This window comes from Bison bison, unplaced genomic scaffold (genome assembly GCF_000754665.1).
Source record: "Bison bison bison isolate TAMUID 2011002044 unplaced genomic scaffold, Bison_UMD1.0 scf7180017864304, whole genome shotgun sequence".
In the NCBI taxonomy this organism is placed as follows: Eukaryota; Metazoa; Chordata; class Mammalia; order Artiodactyla; family Bovidae; genus Bison; species Bison bison.
The window spans coordinates 5,434,640-5,449,526 of record NW_011494876.1 but is presented as its reverse complement, the minus strand read 5'-3'; positions in this window follow the sequence as shown (position 1 = coordinate 5,449,526).

The following is a 14,887-nucleotide window of genomic DNA, read 5'->3' as shown; positions in this document are numbered from 1 at the left end:
GGTCAGGTGGTCTGGTATTCCCATCTCTTTCAGAATTTTCCAGTTTATTGTGATCCACATAGTCAAAGGCTTTGGCATAGTCAATAAAGCAGAAAGAGATGTTTTTCTGGAATTCTCTTGCTTTTTCCATGATCCAGCGGATGTTGGCAATTTGATCTCTGGTTCCTCTGCCTTTTCTAAAACCAGCTTGAACATCTGGAAGTTCACGGTTCATGTATTGCTGAAGCCTGGCTTGGAGAATTTTGAGCATTACTTTACTAGCAAGAATAAAGTAATTTTCCAGGCAAGAGTGCATCACCTCCACTAGTTCTAATCCTTACCCTTGCCTTATTTCCCTCCTACCCTAGAAGTAACTTATCTGCTCTACTAGAGTCTCATTGCCTTTTAAACTATGTTTCAATTTATACATTAGTCACATGCCAAAATAATAGTAAACTTTCCCTTTTCACTTGCATGCATTGGAGAAGGAAGTGGCAACCCACTCCATTGTTCTTGCCTGGAGAATCCCAGGGACAGGGGAGCCTGGTGGGCTGCCGTCTATGGGGTCACATAGAGTTGGACACGACTGAAGCGACTTAGCAGCAGCAACAGCAAGAAAAAAAACATAGAATCAAAGTATGATTTCCATAGTCTGTTGTAGTTTTTAAATATGTTCATAATGTTTCGATTGGGATGGACTTGTGACTCACTTTCAACAAAGAGAATATGCACAGATGTCTGTGTGTGACTTTCTAGATCAGGTCATGAAAGTCATTGCCACTTCCACCTTGGATTACTTCCTTGGGAAGAACCCAGTTGCCATGGCATAAAGTCACTCAAGCAGCCATGAGAGTATTCCAAAGACAAGAACCAAAGCTTCTGATGAACAGACATGTAAATGAGCCATCTTGGAAATGAATCTTCCAGCCGCAGTCAAGCTTTCTAATGGCTGCAGCTTGGGCCAGTGCCTTCATTGCACCATAATGAGAGACCATGAGCCAGAACCACCCAGCAAAGCTGCTCCCTAATTTCTATCCCATAGAAACTATGAGATGATAAATATTTATTGTTTTAAGCTGATATTTTTGGATAATTCATTATGCAGCAGTAGATAACTAATATACTGATTATTTCACTGATGCATTACCTCTTCCCTATTTGATCATACATTCAGTTCAGTTCAGTTCATTTCAGTCACTCAGTCATGTCCAACTCTTTGCAACCCCATGGACTGCAGTACACCAGGCCTCCCTGTCCATCACCAACTCCCGGAGCTTGCTCAAACTCATGTCCATCGAGTCGGTGACACCATCCAACCATTTCATCCTCTGTCGTCCCCTTCTTCTCCTGTCTTCAGTCTTTCCCAGCATCAGGGTCTTTTCCAATGGGTTAGTTTTCTGCATCGGGTGGCCAAAGTATTGGAGTTTCAGATTCAGCATCAATCCTTCCAATGAATATTCAGGACTGGTTTCCTTTAGGATGGACTTGCTGGATCTCCTTGCTGTCCAAGGGACTCTCAAGAGTCTTCTCCAACACCACAGTTCAAAAGCTGCCGGGGTCCAGCCCTGGCTGATCCAGGGTATTCGAAGGAGAGACAGCGTAGGTGACCTATTTATTTAAATATTTATCAAAGATATAAAGAGTAATAGAATGAGGATAGCTCAGTAGGAAAATTCAGTGGAGAAAAGAGGCTGAAATAAGGATAGCTCAGTGAGGAAATTCAGTGGAGAAAAGAGGCTGAATAATTCAGCCAGAAGGTGAGAGAAAGAACGACATGGGGAGACCAAGTTTTGGTGAACAAGGTCTGCACTTTATTTTTCAAAGTAGTTTTTATACCTTAAATTATGCATAGAGGATAATGGGGGAAGGGGTAAAGTCATGCAGTAAGCCAGGCTTTCTTCCTGCAGACTTATCATATGCAAAAGTTTAGGTGATTTGCATCATCTTCTGTCCCGGAGGCCTGTTAACATTTTAAGACCCTTTCTTCAGAAAACTTATTTTTCTCTAAAGGTGACTAGTCAGGCGCCACCCTCCAAAAGCATTAAAGTTGCATTCCTATAGGGCAAAGGTGTGGTGGGCTACAACAAGAAAAAGAATTAACTCAAGGGTCCAAGGTTACAAACATTAAAGCTACTATTTACACCAATTATATTAATCAATACACTGCCAGGGACACAGCAGATAAGGGATATGGAGACTTAGCAGCAAACATTGGCCCAAGAAGTGAAAAACCCTTCACCAATACAATTTCTAATCAATCTTTTAACTGCTCAAAGGAATCTGTATTTAGACAGTTTAGAACATCTCATGCCTCTCACAGTTGGGAGGCTCTGACCAATCACATGTGGCCGGAAAAACCTATTTAGGCAGGCTAGAGGACTTCCAAAGGAGTTTGTAGGTTGAAACACTGTCACACCCAGGAATTATTAACTGGAGCTCTAAGCTAACTCTTTTTTCAGAGAGAGGTAGTGGGGGACAGCCCCCCATAAAGTCAGAGGTGTAGGTGAGAGCACAAAGCAGAAAGTAGGCAGACTCTGGTTTTGGGGGTAGATGCTCGAGAATTTCCAGGGGGACTCCTGAGGCTCGATCCCGCCTTTGCGTATGCCGAGCCTCCTTCCTCATGACCTTTGCTACGGGCGGAGTTCCTCACGCTGGCTCCCGGCAAAAAGCATCTATTCTTCAGTGCTCAGCTTTATTTATAGTCCAACTCTTATATCCATACATCTTACACTTACATTTCTATAAGCCCCTCTTATGGGGCTTATAGAAAGTCATGACAGTTGACTATGGCACAGAATATCTGTGCAACATTTAATTGATTCAAAAATATATGCAAATTGTGTATTTGTTAAATTAGAAAAATATCTTTTTAAATATTTATTTGGCTGCTCCAGGTTTTAGTTGTGGCACCCAGGATCTTTGATCTTCCTCGTGGCATGCAGGATCTTTAGTAGTGGCATGCAAACTCTGAGTTGCAGCTTATGGGATCTAGTTCCCCCACCAGAGATTGAACCCAGGCCCCCTGCATTGGGAGTGCATAGTCTTAGCCAATGAACCATAGGGAAGTCCCCTAAAATATTTTTTAATTATCATCTCTCTGATAGAAAATCCTAATAATAATTATTGTTGTTCGGTAGCTCAGTCGTGTCCAACTCTTTGCAACCCTCTGGACTGCAACAAGCCAGGCTATTGGCTATCAATGTGTCTGAGGCAATTATGTTATATTTATAAATACTATATAATTATACATTAGAAACTACATTATAATTTTATGTTATATGTTATTAAATTTTTATATTATAAAATTATTTCATTTCACACTCATCACAGCCTTTGCAATTGGCGTCTTTATCCACATTTTGTAGAGGAGAAAATTAAGTCTCAGTGAAGTTTAGAAACTCAACTGCTTAATAAATGACAAAGTTGGAACTCAAAATCATATCTTGGAAGACCACATTTTGTGCTCTTTTTTATGACCACCTGAAGATTCCTACTTTCAAATCTCCACCTGATGAAAAAGTAACCCAATACATATATGTGACTTTGAATTTAAACACATACCTTATCAGACAAGGTAACTCACAGTCTTACAACAACACAGTAATCAAGAGCCTAAATTATTATATTATTGTCTTCAGTTAGATTATTTTTGCATCCTTGTTAATGAGTTTGAACATATCGAATGTGGGAACTGTTCCTCTTAGCTGCCCCCAAATTTACCTCTTGCAGGAAGGAAAATTCTTTTATACTTTAATGAGCTTACTGGTACCACTGTTAACCAATTTCATTCTCTATTACTCTCACATAGACTATAAAAATATTAGCAAGTTGTTGGGAAAAATTAATTTAAACATCTATATCATGAATGGTAAAATAATGTTTCTTTAGAAATCTATCTCAATTTCTGAAAAAAGCTACATGGAAATGCACTAGAATATATGGATGTTTTTTCACCATCAAAATGATCCTTCAGTTAATTCTGCTCAAAACAATAATAAAAGTTGAGATGCTGGTTAGAATATTTTTTTCTCAAACTACTCTATTTTTTTCACATCAAGACTGACAGTTAGCAATGGTTTCCTACGTTCACTATGTTCACTGGTGAATTGTTTTCTATAATTTCTAAAAGAAGTAGCCCAAAATGAAGGCTTTCTAGAGAGCTATATTATTGTGTTTGTTTTTCTAACTTCACATTTTTTTAAATTGAATCAAAGACTAAAGGGATTTTTTAATTTTTCAACAATGGATCTCATTGTCTTACATTTTTATTCACGCAATTCTTCATACTAACAGATTTTTTTCCTTTCAATTTGACACTCCAGACTGTTCAGTTTGTTGAAAGACAGAAGACTTAAGAAACACATTAATCTGTTTTTCTGAAACTGTGGAGCTCCTATAGTCTCCTTCTAAAATATGCATAATAAAAAGTACATTAGTATTTCTGGGAAATGAAAAAAATTTCCAAGTTTAGCTATTAGATGGTTTCTTCTGCATTTCTCAGTACAGAAAAAAAAAATTAGTAACTGGAAGATCAAACTAGGAAAACAGAGTTATTGTATAGTAAATCCCTTTACCGTTTTACTTGCAACTGATCATTTAAGGACATGTACCATCTTACATCTTCCCCAGAACATTATAATCAGTGTATAAGCAGGGCTCTTCTTTCAGAAGTTTGGATTTTCTTTAGATCCTAACTGATATGTAAAATTAAATATCTCTCAAATTAAAAAGATCTTTTTTAGACATTTAGCCCTGTAGGATTTCAGATGCAATGTTAACCAAAAAGGAAATGGAATTGGTCTCTATGTGAAACTTTTGAAATTTGTTACTTACTCACCCATTCTTCAAAAGTCTCTATGGTAGATTAAATTATTGGTTCCAGTTCTTCCCTCTCCCATGATAGAATTAACCACGTAAGTGTACATTTCTCTTTTGCACATTTCTCTCCCACAGTGAGTGAAGTATGATTCTCTACCTTGTTGATATCACATTTGGGTCATTGGCATACTTACTTTTGCCAGCGAAATATTAGTGGGGGTCATAAATGTGGTCCCATAAAATTGGCTTGCTTCTTACATTCTTGCTATCCATCATGTGAGGAACATTCTAGGGGTAGATTCTGTTTCAAATGAGGATAAGAGAAATGTGGAATAAATTTGCACCCAATATGTAGATTGAAACCAAGGTCAGCTAATGCTGACCAAGCACAGCAGAACCTTAGCCAAATGTCAGTCCGTGAGCAAAACAAAATTAAATGCTTGCTATTATAAGTGCTGAGATTTGGGATAGCTTGTTTCACAGCACTATTATAGCAATAACTGTCTGTTACAGTGTCATCCCATTAGTTATACTGTCTTCATTTGAAAAGATTAATAAGTTAACACATTTCAAGCCCTCAGTAAATATTGTTTGCTGTTATTCTGTCTAGCCGTAGATACGAGTATAAGCAGTAAATTGAGAGACACCAAACCCCAAGTGTGCAAAAGTATGTTGCCTGCTGCACTGCCCAAGTAGTACTATCAAGTCATACTCATAATATGATGTAGTGCATGGCACAGCTAATATCAGAGACAAATGAGTTTTATTACAGGAAAATTTAGATGTAGTACAGAAAATAAAAATCTAAGTACAACCTCAACTACTGAGAAGTGACTTTCTTAAAATCACAAGCAAAAACATTTTGTAAGGGAAATAGAGTTAAAAGGTGGACACTGATATGACTTCATCTAAATATCAAGTCAGCTTCAACAATCTATCTACAATAAAGAGAAGAGTTAATTTCTATTCCTGCTGTGCCCAAAGATTTATCTCTATAGTTATCTTGGCATTATTTTAAAAGTGAAAATGTTGGAAACAACATAAATGTACAATAGGGAATTAATTAAATAAATTTTGATATAGATATATAATGGTATAGTACAAAGCCTATGGTAGAAAAATGTTGCATAATATAGAAGCATACCCATTAATATTGCTTAAGTGAAAAAAAACTATAAAATGTTATTTATGGTTTGAGTCCAAATTTTTTAAAAAGCATATACTCAAAATGTGAAAAAAATGCTCAAGTGCATGCCATTATTAAAAATGCAAATTACAACTAGATAAAGAACAATTTTCACTTACTGAATATCCAAATATCCAGCAGTCAATAACACATTATGTAAGCAGTTAAGGGAGACGGTATGTTCATCCATTGCTCATGAGAGCTATAAATTGCTACAGTTTTTATAGAGGATAACTTGACAATATCTGTAAAAATTACAAGCATATCTAACCTTTGATTCAACTATCTGAATTCTAGAAATTTGTCCCCAAATACATTTTTATTATATGCAAAGTGATATATATAACAGGTATTATAGGTTGAATTGTGTCCCTCTCAAATTTTTCATATTAAAGTCCTAAACCCACTACCTCAGAACATGACCTTATTTGGAGATAGGGTCCTTAGAAGGTAATGAAGTTAAAATGAGATAATTAAAGTGGGTCCTAATTCATTATGGTACACCCCTGGTGGCTCAGATGGTAAAGAATCTGCCTGCAGTGCGGGAAATCAGGGTTCAATCCCTGGGTCAAAAAGATCTTCTGGAAAAGGAAATGGCTACCCACTCCAGTATTCTTGCCTGGAGAACTACATGGAATAGAGGAGCCTGGCGGACTACAGTTCATGGGGTTGCAAAGAGTCAGACATGACTGAGCGACTAACACTAATCCATTATGACTGGTGCAAAAAGAGGAAATTTGAACACAGAGGCACACATAGAAGGAAGATGATGTGCAGAGACATAGGCAAAGATGGGTATCTACAAGCCAAGGAGAGAGGCGTGAAGCTAGATCCTTCTCTCAGAGCCTTCAGAAGGAACCAGTGCTGCCAGAACTTCAATTTTAGATTTCGAGCCTCAAAACTCTGAGATAATAGATTTCTATTGATAAGCCACCTAGTTCACAGTGCTTTGACCCAGCAGCCCTAGTAAGCTAATACACAAGATCACTCATTGTAGAATTACAAAAACAGAAGATTGGAAACAAATAACCATTAATAGGGAACTGATTAAATAAATTATTTATCTGCATTATATATTGAGTGCTATACATTTTTAACAGAAGATGTATTAATATGGAAATATCTCTAAGATAGATTATAAAATGAAAAAAACAAGGCACAGGACAATTTGAATATTAAGCTACTATTTGGGTTGGGAAGAAGGAAAAAATATACCTAAAGTTATTTAAATCTGCTTATAGTATCTCTGCAAGAAGAAAGAACAGAGAACATTGTAGCCTCCATGGAAAGGAGCTAGAGAACTGAGGTTCTGAAGGAGGAAGATTTTTAATTTTCTAACATTTTTATCTTTTGAATTTCGATCCACAAAACTGATTCAGATATAATCCATGTATATGTGTGCATGGGTATACTATATTAGAGAAATTAATTGAAAAATACAAGCATATAATAAGACAGTGAGATACAAAGGTTTTTAAAATTCTTGTCTTCTTTTTACTTAAAGTACTACCCTGGCAATTAGATAAATGAGTATATTTTTTAAATGTTTTGTCACTTAAAAATAGGAACATAGAACAGTTTTGTTTTGCTTTGCTTTTTAATCAATATGGTAGCTGGAAGTACACTAAGATACATACTTTAGGAAAAAACCTCCCAGCCATATTTTGACCTGAGAAACAGAAAACAAAAACAATATTAAATAATTGTCATGGTTATTGTAAATTCCACTTGTACTAAATCAAGGAGAATCTTTTTCTTTCAGTAGATACAAGTACAACAACATAGCTTAATTCATTTGCTCAAAATACATAAAGTGAAAGTTGCTCAGTTGTGTCCAACTCTTTACAACCCCATGGACTATACAGTCCATGGAATTCTCCAGGCCAGAATACTAAAGTGGGTAGCCTTTCCCTTCTTAGGGGATCTTCCCAACCCAGGGATCGAACCCAGGTCTCCTGCATTGTGGGCAGATTCTTTATCAGCTGAACCACCAGAGAAGCCCAAGAATACTGAAGTGGGTAGCCTATCTCTTCTCCAGCAGATCTTCCCAAGCCAGGAATCAAACTGGGGTCTCCTGCATTGCAAGCAGATAAACCATTGTTCATTAGGATGCCACTAAAATAAAGCTGACATGCATATACTCTGAAATTTAATCTACTTAGCACTACATTTAACCTAATACTACAAGTGTAGTAGTAGTGAGAGTTGGACTATAAAGAAAGCTGAGTGCCGAAGAATTGATGCTTTTGAACTGTGGTGTTGGAGAAGACTCTTGAGAGTCCCTTGGACTGCAAGGAGATCCCACCAATCAATCCTAAAGGAAATCAGTCCTGAATATTCATTGGAAGGACTGATGCTGAAGCTGAAACTCCAATACTTTGCCCACCTGATGCAAAGAACTGATTAATTGGAAAAGATCCTGATACTGGGAAAGATTGAAGGCAGGAGGAGAAGGGGATGACAGAGGATGAGTTGGTTGGATGGTGTCACTGACTAGATGGACATGAGTTTGAGCAAGCTCCAGAAGTTGGTGACGGACTGGCGTGCTGGAGTCCATGGGGTCACAAAGAGTCAGACACGACTGAGCAACTGAACTGACTACAAGTGTGAAGAAATAGAAGTCTTACCATATGTAAAATATGTTAACAAACTATCATATCTGAAAGATGTCTCTCAGAAGAAAGAAATAAAATTGAGGGCAGGTAGTTGAGCCCTTATCAGTTCATTAATGAACTAGCAAACTGTTCTGTATAATAGATAACACCACAGGGCCCACAGAGCGAAAGCCAGCAATGATACTATTGTATGTGGAGTAAAACAGTTCCCACAGGCATGCTCTAAGATAAACCGTGAAAAAGAAAACTCTGAATAATGTGAATTTTAATGTTGACTTTGAAAAGATTTCATTTTTCTATAGGATAATCTAGGTCACAATAGACCTTTACAGTTTTGCTAGTATTAAAGGTCTATAGAAGGAAACTGCTTATTTAAAAAAAAAAAAAAAACAAGACGGCACAATGTGTATTCTTTTGATTTTACAAAGCAGACAACATATCATTCATGGCCTCATATTTATCTTTAATATGCAGCTATTCAAAAACAAGGTAGTCCAAATGGGTTAGAAATAAAATCTTGTCAAACTAAGTAGAGAATTTACAGAGCACTAGGTAAGATTGGTTTTGCATTACAGGTAGATTTAACATCCCAGTGTCTTGAGTCAGATCCAAATTCTTCTCAGTTCTTCTTCTTGTCCCCCTATAGCAACTGGAATAAAATTCTTGGCTATGTTTCAAACGAGAAGACACTTTCAGTGCCCTTTGTCATGGTTTTAAAACATGTGTACAACTCTTTTGACACTCTTCCCTTAAGAGAGGAGGGTCTGGGTCCCCTCCTCCGAATCTGCACTGCTCTTAGTGATGTTGTGCCCACAAGAATGCTGGGGAAATAGTGCTGCACAATTCTGAGGCTAGGTCAAAAGGCCACACAACTTCTGCTTTTTCTTAGGATGCTCATTCTGGGAAAGCCAAGTACCATGTAAGAAATCTGACTACCTCTGAGATCACCATGCAGATGCCATGTGTAGGCAAACACAAGGTAGACAAACTTGCTGAGCTCCCAGGCAGTAGTCAACATCAACCGCAGCTGGGGAATGAGCCATCTTGGATGTCCTGCCCAGATATCTGTGTCCCAGCCAACACCTGACTGTAATCACATGAGAGATCCCCAAATAATAGCTGCCCAACTCAACCCTTCCCTATTTCCTGACTCACCCAGTAAATGAGCAAAATAAAATGATTGTTTTATGCTGCTCAGTTTGGGGGAAATTTATTACAAGGCCATAACAGTCAGTACTGCTTTACACAAACTATGAAAAAAATAGATAATGGTTCAGCCTTTTAGTGTATATAAAATCTAGGATCCTCAATGTTCCATTGGTACTCAAATCTAGAGTTTAGACTGGACTAGAAAAGATTGGGCTGAGATGCCAATAACTTCGAGAACAATTGTTGGTCTCATTTACCAGCCAATAAAATCGATTATTCATGAAAGCTGAACAAATGCTACTTTTGCAAGAAATCAGCACAGAGGAAGCCATCATTCAGGATATGCTCAAGGGTCTAAGAATATTGACTAGCTAGAAATACCTCACTTGAGCAGAGACATTACTCTCATGTCTTTGATTATCCCTTAACATTTTCCATTCTCTATCTAGATTATTCAAGGTCAGAATAAAGTTGGGTTTTTTTTTAATTGGCCCCAAAGCACAGCCATTTCTAAGTATACAGGGCACATCTAGAGATGGCAGAGTTTATGATAAAATTTAGATAATGGCCCATGGTTCATCCATATAACTGATTGTTGAAGGACATTTAAAGCCCCAAACCTAGATTTATCCTGCATAAAAGTGGGATGGTTAGATAGATTCAATGAGCTTCACTTCTCACTTGATTTGCCAATGAAGCTAAGAACTTTCAGAGATGGGTGAGCATTTTTAAATGATAAATGACAAAGCACCTTGGCCACATCCATTTAGATAACCTCTATACAGCACTAGAATGAACTTGGGCAAAATAGACTGAATTTTACAGTTCTGGGTCCAGTTCACTTATGACATTTGTCTCATCATAATGATAAATTTTCAAGCAGATAAGCAGAGGAGCCAAACCTGTGTCTCGGCTACAAAGCGATTTTAAGAATCTTCCCTGAGTTGTAATATTCTGTATGAATGATGTACTGCTTCAAAGATGTTCTGTTGCAAAGAAAATTCAGATTTCTTCTTTACATTTTAATGCTTTTCAATCACATAACCTCTTTTTAGATCACTTTCTCTACATATAATGTGAAATTCAAGTTATTGGTTAAAGAGCTTATTCAAAATTATTCAAAAAAAGAGGTTAAAATTATAAATCAGTTTGGGTAGTTTCAGTTTGGGAAACTTTCAGATAAAGAGCCCTGTGTGATACATGCTAAGTCACTTCAGTTGTGTCTGACTCTTCGTAACCCTATAGACTGTAGCCCGCCAGGCTCCTCTGTCCATGGGTTCTTCCAGGCAAGAATACTGGAGTGGGTTGCCATGCCCTCCTCCAGAGGATCTTCGTGACCCAAGGATCAAAACTGTGTTTCTTTCATCTCCTGCATTGGCAGGCAGGTTCTTTAGCACCAGCGCCACCTGAGAAACCCGGTGATGTGATATTTATTATCAGCTTACTGCCCTTAATAACATTTATTGAGTGCCTATTGGATGTCCTTGATAACTGATGAACATATACTGTGTTTTCCTGACCTGGGTTCACCACTCCTTATACTGGCAACAGAACGCTTATTTTCATTGGGGGAAATTACCCTTTCTTCATTCATATGCCATACATTTTGCATGGCGTAGACCCTGCTCCATCCCCTCCATTTCCACATGTAGCCATGTATATGAGCCAGGGCTTGCCAATCAGAATATTGGGAGTAGTGAGGGTATCACAAGTGGTGAGTGATAAATAAACAGTTCCTTCAGAGGGGTAGACGCAGGTGAACACAGGGTGAACTCCATGGAGTGTGGAATTCAGGGGAGGGTGTGGAGAAAGGTAAGGGATGGCGGCCTTGGATGTCTGCTGAGGAGTTTGGAATATGTTCTGGGAGCCATGTGACAGCTTTTGACAGGGAAGATAGATCGTAGATGTGTTTTTGTAAAGTAACTCAGTCTGCATTGTGGAGAATGATTTTTAGGGGCCCAAGATAGAATCAGGGAGACAGTTGGGGAGATAGCTGTAGTTGTCTCAGATGTGATCATTATGTGCTGAACCGAGATTCTGATAACGGGGAGGAAGAGAAGAAATGTTAAGGCGGTAAGAGCCGGCTCTGATTGACTGAGGAGAGGAGTGAGGGGAGGAAGAAGTACACACAGGCTGCTTATTTGCAAACCTTGAATCTGTTGTCAATCTCTTGGGGTGAGACTCATGTGTGGTTCTTTTCAGTATCTCTCATTTAGGAAGGGCTTGTTTGAATCCAATATAAGGGGGTGCTTAGGAGCCCAGATTCCAAAGCCAAACAGCCTGTGCTTCAATCCCAGCTCTGCCAATTACTGACTGTGTGACTTATACCTCTGGTGCCTCAGTTTCCTCATCTGCAAAATGGAGGAGATACCTGTAGCTACTTCACAGAGTAATTGGGCATACTGAAAGAGCTATTCCATGTGTAATACTTAGGACAGTTCTGGAACATAGCAAGTACTCTACGAGTGTTATTATTAATATCGTGTACTTGCAATATGTGACTCAGTGGTAAAGAATCCACCTGCCAAGCAGGAGACATATATTTGATCCCTGGGATGGGAAGATCCCCTGGAGAAGTAAATGGCAAGCTACTCCTGTATTCTTGCCTGGAAAATTCCATGGACAGAGGAGCCTGGTGGAATATAGTCCATGGGGTCACAGAGTCAGACACGACTTAGTGACTAAACAGCAGCAGCATATTTTCAATAAATATTATAATAACCAATTCACATTCCCCCCAAACACATATATTCCAGGGGAAAATAAAAAGATGTCTTTTGACATGATGTTATCTTGGTTATCTGTTTCTTGGTGCTGAAAGTTACAAGTTACTTTCTGCATATATATGTATATATCTATTATTATTATTTTAACAAGAAAAAAGTGACAGAATGAAAAAATAGCTGCTAACAGGCCAGAGTCAAATTGGGAAAAGCAAGAAGCCAGAAGGCAAAAGCTGAAGCACAAGCTATTTAATATCTTTATTAATGATCTGAAGCACAAAGTAAATTGTACATTATTCTTATTTGCAGAAAATCATAAACAGTGAAAAATAGATCAACAGTACAGAATAATCTAGAGACCTTGGAGAGGCACACACATTTAAGTGTGATGAGTTCAATTTACAAAAACATAAAACAATACACTTTGGGGAAAATACAATGAAGCACAGACATAAACTGAGAATTCTCCTAAAGAGCAAAAAGGCTTAAGAGGATTTGGGATGAGAGTTGATAACAAATTCACAAGAGCTTACAATGTGCTGCTAGTAGCAGAAGAAAAAGGCAGGGGAGGTAAATAGCAGAGGAGCAGTGTGAGATTACTGAAACTGAGAGAACAGAATAATACTATGCAATAATCTAAGTTATTCCAAATCTCCCCAGGATTTTCCAATTTCTGGTTTAGAAAAGTACCTAGCAATATATCCCTCACTATGAAAATGTATGTCTTCATCTCTGTATTCCTGAAATAGCAAGCGAACATAAAAAATAAGCCTGAGCAAATGGAAATAAACAAGACTTTTCATAGCGGAAATAGGGCTCCCAGATATTAATAAAACTTGTCCTTTAGTTTAAGGAATTTGGGTGAAAAATAATGTAGCACTATTAGAAGCTAGTTAGTGTCTACAAAGATGTAATTATTACAGACATTGTGTTTTGCCATCATTATCTGTAAAGGAAAAATACATTGCCTTCATTTATTTATGCGGTCAGCAAACTTTATTGAGAAATAATATAAATTATAATGAAGCCAGATGTTGTACAGTGCACAGAGATCAAAAATGAATGAGATATAGTTCTTCTGCAAGAACCATGCCCTTAAAGCTGTTCATCGTAATCCCATATGGTGAATCTACTGACAGACATACAGACAGGAATAGAGCTTTAAAACTGCATGGTGGGGACAGCAGCACAAAGCTAAGGTGGGAAATGCTCTGAGCAGCAGCAGGTCTAGGCTGAGAGATGTGAGAAGTAACACTGAAGAACCACCAGGTCCTTATGGAGTCACTGAAAAGTGTTAATCCAGGAAGGGTAAGAGCCAGTTTGGGGTTTTATGGGGGTCACTCTGCAGCCAACATGGAGGCTGAATTTGACAGAAACAGGTTTGGAGATAAATGACATCTAAGAGCCCATGTATCGAGTGTTACAAGTAACATCTGGTGTTTTTACCTGTGCTGTGTCCATGAGTGGACACCTTCCTTTGGTAAGAGCTGCTGGATTTCCCTTGGGGAAGATCCTCCCTCAGTGGCTTCAGGCTTGATGAGAAGATGTGGGCCGAAGACTCATGCTAGGCTGACCACACTCATCCTTTCTCTCTTCCTGGAATTTGAATCACGAGGCAAGGGACAAATGAACTGAAAACAAAGGGAATTTCTTTACCCCTATAGCAGTGTCCTCACGAAACTGTTTTCTTTCTCTTATTTCCCCTGCACCCCCTTACTGCCTTTCTGTGCCCCTTCTGGCCTCTCCATAGGCCTCAGCTTTTCCCCCTGGATTCTGAGACCCGCTTCTTTAAGTTTTTGGTTTCAGTTAGCCAAATTCCCATTCTGTTACCTGCAACTAAAGGAGACAAACTAATAAAGGTCTGAGAAATAGTTAAAATAACCAGGGCACAAGGGCTCCCCTGGGGGCTTGGTGGTGAAGAACTTGCCTGCCAATCCCTGATCTGGGAAGATTCCACATGCCACGGAGCAAGTAAGCCTGTGTGCCACAACTACTGACCCTGTGCTCTGGAGCCTGGGAGCTGCAGCTACTGGGCCCACATGCCACAAGTGCTGAAGCCTGTGTGCCTAGAGCCTGTGCTCTACAACAAGAGAAACCACCGCAATGAGAAGTCAGCACATGGCAACTAGAGACTAGCCCCTGCTTGCTGCAACTGAAAAAAAGCCCAGAAAGCAATGAAGAACCAGCATAGGCAAACATAAGTAAACAAATACAATTATTTAAAAAGGAAAAATAAGCAGGGCATAGTTTCAAACTATTCTTTATTAAGAAGTATGGCTAGGAATATATATATTATACATACATTCAGTTCAGTTCAGTTCAGTCACTCAGTCGTGTCCGACTCTTTGTGACCCCATGAATCACAGCATGCCAGGCCTCCCTGTCCATCACCAACTCCCAGAGTTCACTCAAATTCA